Raw genomic sequence first — 8781 nt, 5'->3', positions numbered from 1 at the left:
TAGTGGCAGAGACAGTGATCAATATCGATCTAGGGTTCATGGTCCTATAAAAGCAGAGCTAAAAAAAAAAAATCAAACACAAAAAACGAGTTCAGGCTGTAATGTTCAGACTGTATGACCACTACTGAAGAAATGAAAACTATGAATTGGAAACCGTGTTTTTGCTCTCAGGAATCTCATAAACACTTTCACAGTTTCACTTATGAAGTTTAAACTTTAACATGCTTATGTAATGTTTTGAAAAATAGGGATATTGATAAAGATATAGTTTGTAGTTTTTGGGATTAATGAGGTTCCAGAAATCTGTCTACATAAAAGAAAGATATTATTCTCATTAATAATACCTCTATTTCCTAAATATCATTTATCATACAGTTTTATTGTAAATTTCCCAGATGGTCAAGAGTAACTCATACATTTTTATCGTTTCTCTCTTGCAGCTGTCTGGAAAAGAGTGGCGTCAGATTCCAGCTGTGGAGCTAACCTCCCTTACAAGTTCAGCATCTCTATTCTCTAGTAACACGTATAATTAATAAACTTATCTCACAATGACGTCGAAATGTTCCAGATGTTCACTTTGTTACTCAAATTATTAATCTATGAACTTGTACGTATGAGTAGGACGGCTTTTGACTGATTTCATATTTTAATATGAAGTCTGGCGATTTATATTTTCTGTTGGAACAACGCTTGCAGTTTTCTTGTGCATTTAACTTGAGTTTATAATTTCAACTTTGGTAATTGGAACTAGTTTTATGAAGATGGTCTCTCTAGTGCACAACACATGTATCAGGATGGCTTTTATGTATGCCTTTATTGAATAAGAATCATCAGTTGGCTTTTATGTGATGAATTCACGTTTGTAGTACAAAAGAACTTGAACGAATAAAGGAAAACGAATTGTGGTAATATTTTAAACTCAAATGAATAAATTTTAAATTTTTATGATTCAATGAGGATAATATGATGTTGGACGTTAAAAATGTCATGTTTATATTCTATTTTTGCTTACAAATTCAATGAGGATTGTTATTGGAACTTGGACGTTGGATGTGGTTTTGGATGTTAATTTGGAATTTATTGCAGATGTCATGTTTATGTTGTTTTGGATTATTTGATTTTTGGACTTTGGAATTTGGATGTCTTGGACTTTTAGATATTTCGTATGTTGATTTGATTTTTAGATGTTGGACAATGTAATATTGTTATTTTGGATGTATTGTTAATCTATGAACTTGGATGTTGAACTTTGTATTTAGATTGGACTAGTAAATTTTACCCGCACGTTGTTGCGGGAACGAAAATATAACTATAGATTATACTTTTAACATATAAATAACCAAAGACTAAGATAAACATTAAGAAGAAAATGGAGCAAAATTTTTACAGAGCTGTAACTCACAGAAAAAACATTGTCAAATGCCTTGTCATATGCAATAAAACAAATAACTCATCCTTAACACAGAAGATCAAATGTTTATAAATTATGTACCTCACCCAGAAAAGGCTTGCAAGATCGCGCAATAATACCCTAAAAAAAATAATAAACAGCATGAATAAAGCTCTTACTGGGTTATTTTAAGGAAATGTTGGAACATCTCAAGAATTAATGTACTGCAACCAAGGTCCAGCATCAGCAAGCTTGACCTAACCTTTGCAACAATATGAAGAATGGAAACTGCCTTTCTATAAAAAAGGGACTGGAAGCACATGAAGGTTTCTCAAAAGCCGCTACAGTCAGCTGAAAGATTTCTTGTTCAACCAATAAATGAGAAATAAAGTCCTATAAGAGCCCATAAAATTAAAATATAAGCATTGGAGGATGCAGGATGTAGGACTTCAAAATGATTAACGATTACTTCAGATCCTAGACAGTTTACTGGAGCTGTTGTACCTTCATCCATTCATCGTTGTATGGAGGAACCGATGCTGTTATTCTCGTAAGCTCAGTAATGCAAGAAGCAACATATAGCTTTACATGCATATCTGAGTACCTAAACAGCTCATCAGAAATTAATGCCTCCATTATCGGTAGACATGCATCTTGCATGGATCTGTGTGGTGCTTGCCTAACATTTGACAACACACCCTCAGCTTCCTAAAATACAAAAAGAAACAGAGGATCTCAGGTTTTCACAATCTTTAAAGACATGAAGAAAAGAAAAAAAGAAGTGAGATATAAGCTATAGCTATGCTTAACACAGCTTGAAACATTGCGTATCGCAACAGATTAGAATTTCTGATGAGAGTATCAACGCACCTAAAACCGTGCCATTCGTTTGTGGAAAACAACGGCAAGCACAGCCAAACCACCTTCATAAAAATTTCTTCCTAACCAAACATAAAATAAACCAACACCTAAATCAACATACCTCAACGGGAGCGATTCGTTCGCTCAAAACAGGGGGGGAAACGCCAAACACCTTCGAGAAGATCCGATCGGAATCGAAATCAAAAGACAGACGGAAAACTAAGAGAAACGGAACGGCAGAGACAAAAAAGAAGAGGAAAATAAAAAGAGGAAAAAAGAAGAGGAAAAGAAAAAGAGGAAGCATCTTCACGCACGGGCACCATACATGATCAAGGGCAAACTGAGAAAATGAGGGCTGAGAGAAGCAAATGGAAAGGTGAAAGAAAATTGGAGAGATGGAATCGAAAAGGATGATCGACGCGTGGAAGACAATGGAGGACGCGTGGGCAAAGCTGTGCAAAAGAGAAAAACAACGGACAGAGCACCTTTCCAAGAAGAGCAACACGCGGCATCAAAAATAAGAAAGGGGCAAAATCGTCAACTCACTGCACAATCCAAAACAAACCTAAAAATTACACAGCAAGAGAGGGGCAAAACCGGTGGAGCACTGTTAATGAACAGTAGTCATCCACCGGCTTTTAGTATATATAGAATGTGAATAATGGTGAATTTGTGCAAAATTTGCATAAATGCAGTCTCTGACTCTGTACAGTTGCAATCTATGCAAATCTGTGCAGTTTGCAATCTGTGCATATTTTATTCTATTTTTTTTTCAAAAAAGAAAAAAAGAAAAAAAAAAGACTCGTGAACCCGACCCGAACAGGCCTGTTTCAACTGGCCCATGCCCACCCCTACCAAATATAGCAGAAGATATCGAGGACTTGCAATCAGTAGAATCCATGACAGTCCATCGGGCCCTAGGATCAGGTACTTTTTTAGCTGGTCATTTATATAACCTTTGAGTTCTTGACCTTTACTTAAGTGGATTTCCTTTACCTCTTAGTTTTGCTCACTCGATTGTGATTAAAATAGGCATGTCCCTCTTGCTCCGTTGGTTATCATTCGGGGCCCTAGTCTTTGTTAATATTCGTTTAGTTACTATAATCGAAAAAAGAAAGAAAAGACGACCAACCATATGTATATGAAAATTTGACCAAGTTATAATGATAATGATGCATGGACATGGTTCAACATATTAAGTAGGATTGAATAGTCCGTTTTCTTTTTCTTGGGAAAGCTGATGGAGATTTTTACCACCTACAACAATAGAGACAAAAACACTAAAATACTTGCAATAGTACAAGGTAATCATAGTATAGCAACTCAAGTAAGGTCGTTCTCTACAAAGATTGAATGAATAATTTGTGTTAAATCAAATCTTAATTAATTACTTAAAACAAAGTTCAAGAAAAAGTTGATTTTTTTATTTCAAATAATAAAAACGAATTTAATAGAAAATAATTAAATAAAATGACAAAATAAAATAAGATAAAAGAAAACGGTTTTTGAAAATTAAATTGTAAAAGCCTAGGATTTTGCCGTCACCTTAACAATCCTATATATGTAGTTCTTTCAATTACTTATGAATTACACATGCATATTTGAAGGTTGAGTTTTCCTAATATATGTCTACTTAGACCCCCAACATAGAGCGTATATTAAACATGCAATTCGTCTCTTGTATTCAGATCAAATCTAAACATGCATGACTCATTAAGCTTTGTGAAACCTTATGAAAAACCATATAACCCTTAAGACGTGATATTCATCCTAAGTGAACTTGCACATATTAACCACAAAAAGCCTTCGTCAATTTCAGGGACCGACCTACAACCAAAATTGCATCAAATTAATTTTCTAAAAATCCTAATGGTAGCTAAGCATCAAGACAATTAGATAGTTTAAATCAGTGATTAATAATTCAAAACTTGCATGCATAATATCATAAGAAAATTGAAAAGAAACTAAATATTCTTACTAAGGCTCGTGTTCTCACCCTAACAAATGGAAATTAGTTACTGACATTCATAAAACAAAATATTATAAAAAACAATGATAGAAAACACCTTGAAAATAAACTTCAAAGCTCTCTAAAGTGTGCGTGTGTTTTCTCCTCTCCCTTGTCTTCTCTAAAAAAAACTCAATGGCTAAAAAGCTTTATTTATACTACTAGAAAATAAAACCCTACCTAAAAAAGGTCTTAGAATAATACTAGGAAACCAAATAAATTAAAATAAATTAAGAAGCATAATCCTAATTAAATATGGGAAATCCACCCAGCCACAAATCAGCCACGTTTTTGGACTTCTAGGGCTCCAAAACAGGCCCAAAATGGCTTGAATTAAAGCTTGAGATGTCCCGAACATAATTGCAGAAGGCCTCGAATCCAAAAGACATAATCTTGGACGCCAAAAAGCCCAAAGAAGCCCAAAACGTTAGTTTGACAGCACTGCACGCTGCTCATTTATTTCATCGCCATAAATAAATCGCTTGATAGAAAATTATGAAACTTTGATATGACCAAGTCAACAGACTCATGAACATCCTCCAATTGAAATTACTTTAAAATTCGTCCGTTGGCTACTTTTTGCTCCCGAAAAAGTCGAATGTCCTACATTGAAAATACATAACAAAGTATCAAAGCACACCACGATTATGAAGTTCCTTAACCATTCTGGTATTGAAATTGTCGGAAACTATACGTTCATCTGTGGCAACCCTAAGAAGCTGATTAATTCCTCATTTTGTAACGCTTCCATAACATTCTTTTGTATCTTCTCAACTATCTGGCACGAATATGTCATAAAATAATTCGTCATCCATCTCGAACAAAAGGATGACTTTCTTGTTTTCATCTAGGGTTTGATTGTCTAGCTCTAGGGAAAACTAGTAGTACAAACCCTTGAAGTAAATTTGGGAAGAAGGAGACCAAACCACAGTACTAGGCATATCAACTTTCATCTCTGTCCAAGAGTTTGAACTCACATTATACACCTCTGCCGTGTGAGGGTGAAACAAAATCCAAAAACCCTCGAAATGCATTACGATCTTACAACTTTGCAATCTTTAGATTTTCGATCGTATCCAAATCCCACATCTACTCCTGTGGACTGCAATATGTTTATTTCTTTCAGGGGAGTGAGACAAAGGCACAACTTTGGAAGAAGCTTGGATTCCTTTAGCGTCGGATTGCATAGAAAAACATATTCGGAGTAATCTGTTAGGCAAATAATTCCATGACAATGGCCTGCAATGTCCAAATACTCACGCTGTAGCCCTAAAGAAACTGGAACATTGAGGTTGAGATCTTGAAGGTAATAGACATCACTATTGTTGTCTTTGCAAAGATCTAGAAGTGACAACAAAATTTTCGTCGAGTCATCGTTGGTGTCATTAAGGATGCAACGCTTGAAAAGGATGCATGTTGTGTATGAAAATTTGTTTGCCAATGAATTTTGGAGAGGTGCACATCCACAAAGCTAGGGTTACTGATGAATTTGTACCACTATTTACGAACACATTTGAATCGCCATAGAGATTTCGGAGGAGGCCATGACAAGATCTGCAGCACTATTTCTTCTGGCGTTTTGCAAAAGTACGCCATTTTCTGAGAAATGAACAAAATGGATCATAACATCACAGGGACATATTGCAAATGAAACGTATGCAAAAAGAAAGATCTAGAAATTAAAAAAAAAACAAAAAAAAAAAGAAACTCGTTACTCTTTTTGGTTTCTTAAAAATTCAAAGCATCGTATTTGTCTCCTTGCACTTGAGTTTGGATGTTCGTCCTAAGAATAGTTTAGTAGATTATCACCTTGTTACGAATAGTAGTTGAAATTCTATTGTTGAGGTTCAAGAAAGTGCGGAGATTGCATTCTCTGAAATTATATAATTAAATTTGAGAATTGACAAAAACTAGTGTTTCTCTTTCAATGCTTTGAAATCAAGCCAATTGCCTGTAGTGTATAGCTAGAAATGAAATTTGCGGATACAAAAACTAAATATGGTGGTTTGAACTGCCTGCTTTGTGAGAGAATTATCAAAGAAAGAAACGTGATTTGTTTTAGGTTGAATGTGAAGAAAAGAACCATGTGCTTCTCTTATTTTCATTTCAACAAAGGTTATCATTTTTTTTATCTTATTTGAAAATAGGTTTTTTTAGCCAAAATGGTATCTGAAATTTGCCTAACTCCTCATTTTGGTCCCTGAGATTTGAAATAAATAGAAGTGGCTCTTGAGTTTATCCATCATCAATCATTTTAGTCATTTCGTGAAAAATTATGTTAAATGAGGATGAAAATGACAAAAACACCCTCAATTTAATAAACCATGGCCAAAATGATTTGACAAAAATTGAGGGTATTTTTTGTTATTTTGGTCCTTATTTAATGGTGATTTTTCAAGGAAAGACCAAAATAATTGACCGTTGACAAACACAGGGAGCACTTTTATTGATTTCAAATCTTAGTGACCAAAGTGAGGAGTTATGCAAATCTCAAGGGTTATTTTTGTTAAAAAGCCTAGAAAATATTTGTTAATACTACCTTTCATCATCAATTGAGGACTTTGAAATATTTTTTGGGGAAATTAGTCAAAATAATTATTTTTGAAATCTGAATTTGCTAAAATGATTAGTCTTTCAATATGTTGTCAATATTTAGTCTTTCAATATGTCATCGATATTTAGTCTTTCAATATGTCGTCGATATATAATTTTGATTAGTTTAGCAATTAAGATTTGATTTCTAATCATTTTAGCAAACTTCCCCAGATTGTTGTGATTGTATATAGAAATTATGATCCAATATAAATGAGAATTCAAAATCTAGAAGTAGTGAACCTGCAGTTTGAACGGATGAATATCGAGAAATGCAGATCAGGTTAAATTATCATATAAACCAAACTTTTATGTTAATGTATGATGAACATCAAAATTATAATTTACATATATAAGCCTCTGCTACGGCTAGAGTTAACTTATGCTACAAGTAAGAATTCTACTGTAATACATTGGAAAGGGTAAATTGTCATTTGACCCTTTGAACTATTATTCTAGTTGAAATTAACCCTTTGAACTATTTTTTTTGGTAAATTAACATCCTGAATTATTTGAAATAAGTCAATTGACCCCTTGTCGGTAGATTCCATCCACCATTTCATCAAATTCAAAGGAAAATTAGTCTTTCCTTCATCAATTCTTACTTGTCAACTATAACCAACAATGTAATTATGACATGTGAAAAAAAAAAATAATGTGTAATGATAATATGAGATGGTCCATTATGTAAACGTTTGGTTTTTTATGTTTTCTCAGTATGCTATATATTTTTGAATTATTTTGTGTCCATGTGTCAAATTTTTATTGGTAGTTATAGCTAACAAGTAACAATTAATGATGAAATAACTAATTTGTCCTTGAATTTGACAGAATTGATTCTACAATCTAACGGCAAGGGGTTAATTGCCTGATTTTAATTTACCAAAAAAATTGTTTTGGAGGTCAATTTCAACTGGGGTGATAGTTCATGGGGGTTCAAACCACACTTTACCCATATTGGAAATACATTGACACAGAGCTTCCGTCGATTGATAGAACTTTCGAGAACATATTTAACCTCAGTCTGGTCATGCAATTCCAAGAAATGTATAATTAGAGCATATACCAGATCAAGTGTAAGTGCAACTATTTTATCTAGATAACAAATATAAACGAGTAATACTACACTTACTATATAATTGTATCATAACTTATATCATTTCTCTAATAAAGGTATGACTCGCAAACATATGTAGATCACCTTTCTATTAAAAAAATAGTATAAATAAATAGGTAAGAATAATATTTTTTTTAATATAAATTCATAATTCATTTACACCGCATCATCATGACATGCGACGTTTATCACATAGATTCTTAATATAATTCTATCGTGGTCAAATAAAAAAACAATGTGAAATCGATCGATGGAATTATAAACTCCTTCCAATTATTCGTATAATAACCGACACTTCAATTATTGGACAGTTCGTTTCTTCTTGGAAAGTCCTGCAATCTGAGCCAACCCACAGCGCGGAGTAAATAAATAAAATGGGGCATTTTTGCTCACCATTATAGATTTGGTGGACGTGGTTATACAGCTAATCATTTATCATGTGTTATTTTACTTAATTTTAGTGAACTTTCATATTAAATATTATTTTTTCAATTTTAAAAAAAAATAACCAAAGTTAAATAAAATAACACATAGTAGATAATTAAGTTTATAATAAAGTTAAGATGGTGAACAAAAATATTTCCTGAATAAAAGTGTATTTAAAAGGTCTTCTGACTACGACAACAACTACAAAATAATAATAAGCGTAGTGGGCGATCTCAACATACAAACCTTCGGTCTTTTTTCTTTTCATGATTCCATTTCCCTAGTCCGAATATATAGTAAAGAGAAAACAAAAAAGTCTTAGGAAATTAAAACAAAGGTAAAGAGAAAACAAAAGGTCTTAGGAGATCAAACTTCTCAAGAAGGGAC

At 33.2% G+C, this 8781-nt stretch overlaps 1 long non-coding RNA gene across 1 annotated transcript; it reads right to left on the bottom strand.

Annotated features, from left to right (window-relative positions):
- Window positions 1-1336: 1336 nt before the first annotated feature.
- On the bottom strand, window positions 1337-2698 carry LOC148690743 (uncharacterized). Its single transcript, XR_015956791.1, has 2 exons — window positions 2373-2698; window positions 1337-2098 (listed from the first exon to the last, which is right to left on the bottom strand). It is a non-coding gene; the product is annotated as an uncharacterized LOC148690743 (long non-coding RNA).
- Between the last annotated feature and the right edge of the window lie 6083 nt (window positions 2699-8781).

Source organism: Pyrus communis, chromosome 15 (assembly GCF_041283825.1).
Source record: "Pyrus communis isolate YQ-2024b chromosome 15, ASM4128382v1, whole genome shotgun sequence".
Lineage (NCBI taxonomy): Eukaryota > Viridiplantae > Streptophyta > Magnoliopsida > Rosales > Rosaceae > Pyrus > Pyrus communis.
Note: the sequence above shows the minus strand (reverse complement) of the source record. Positions and strands in the feature narration are given on the sequence as shown.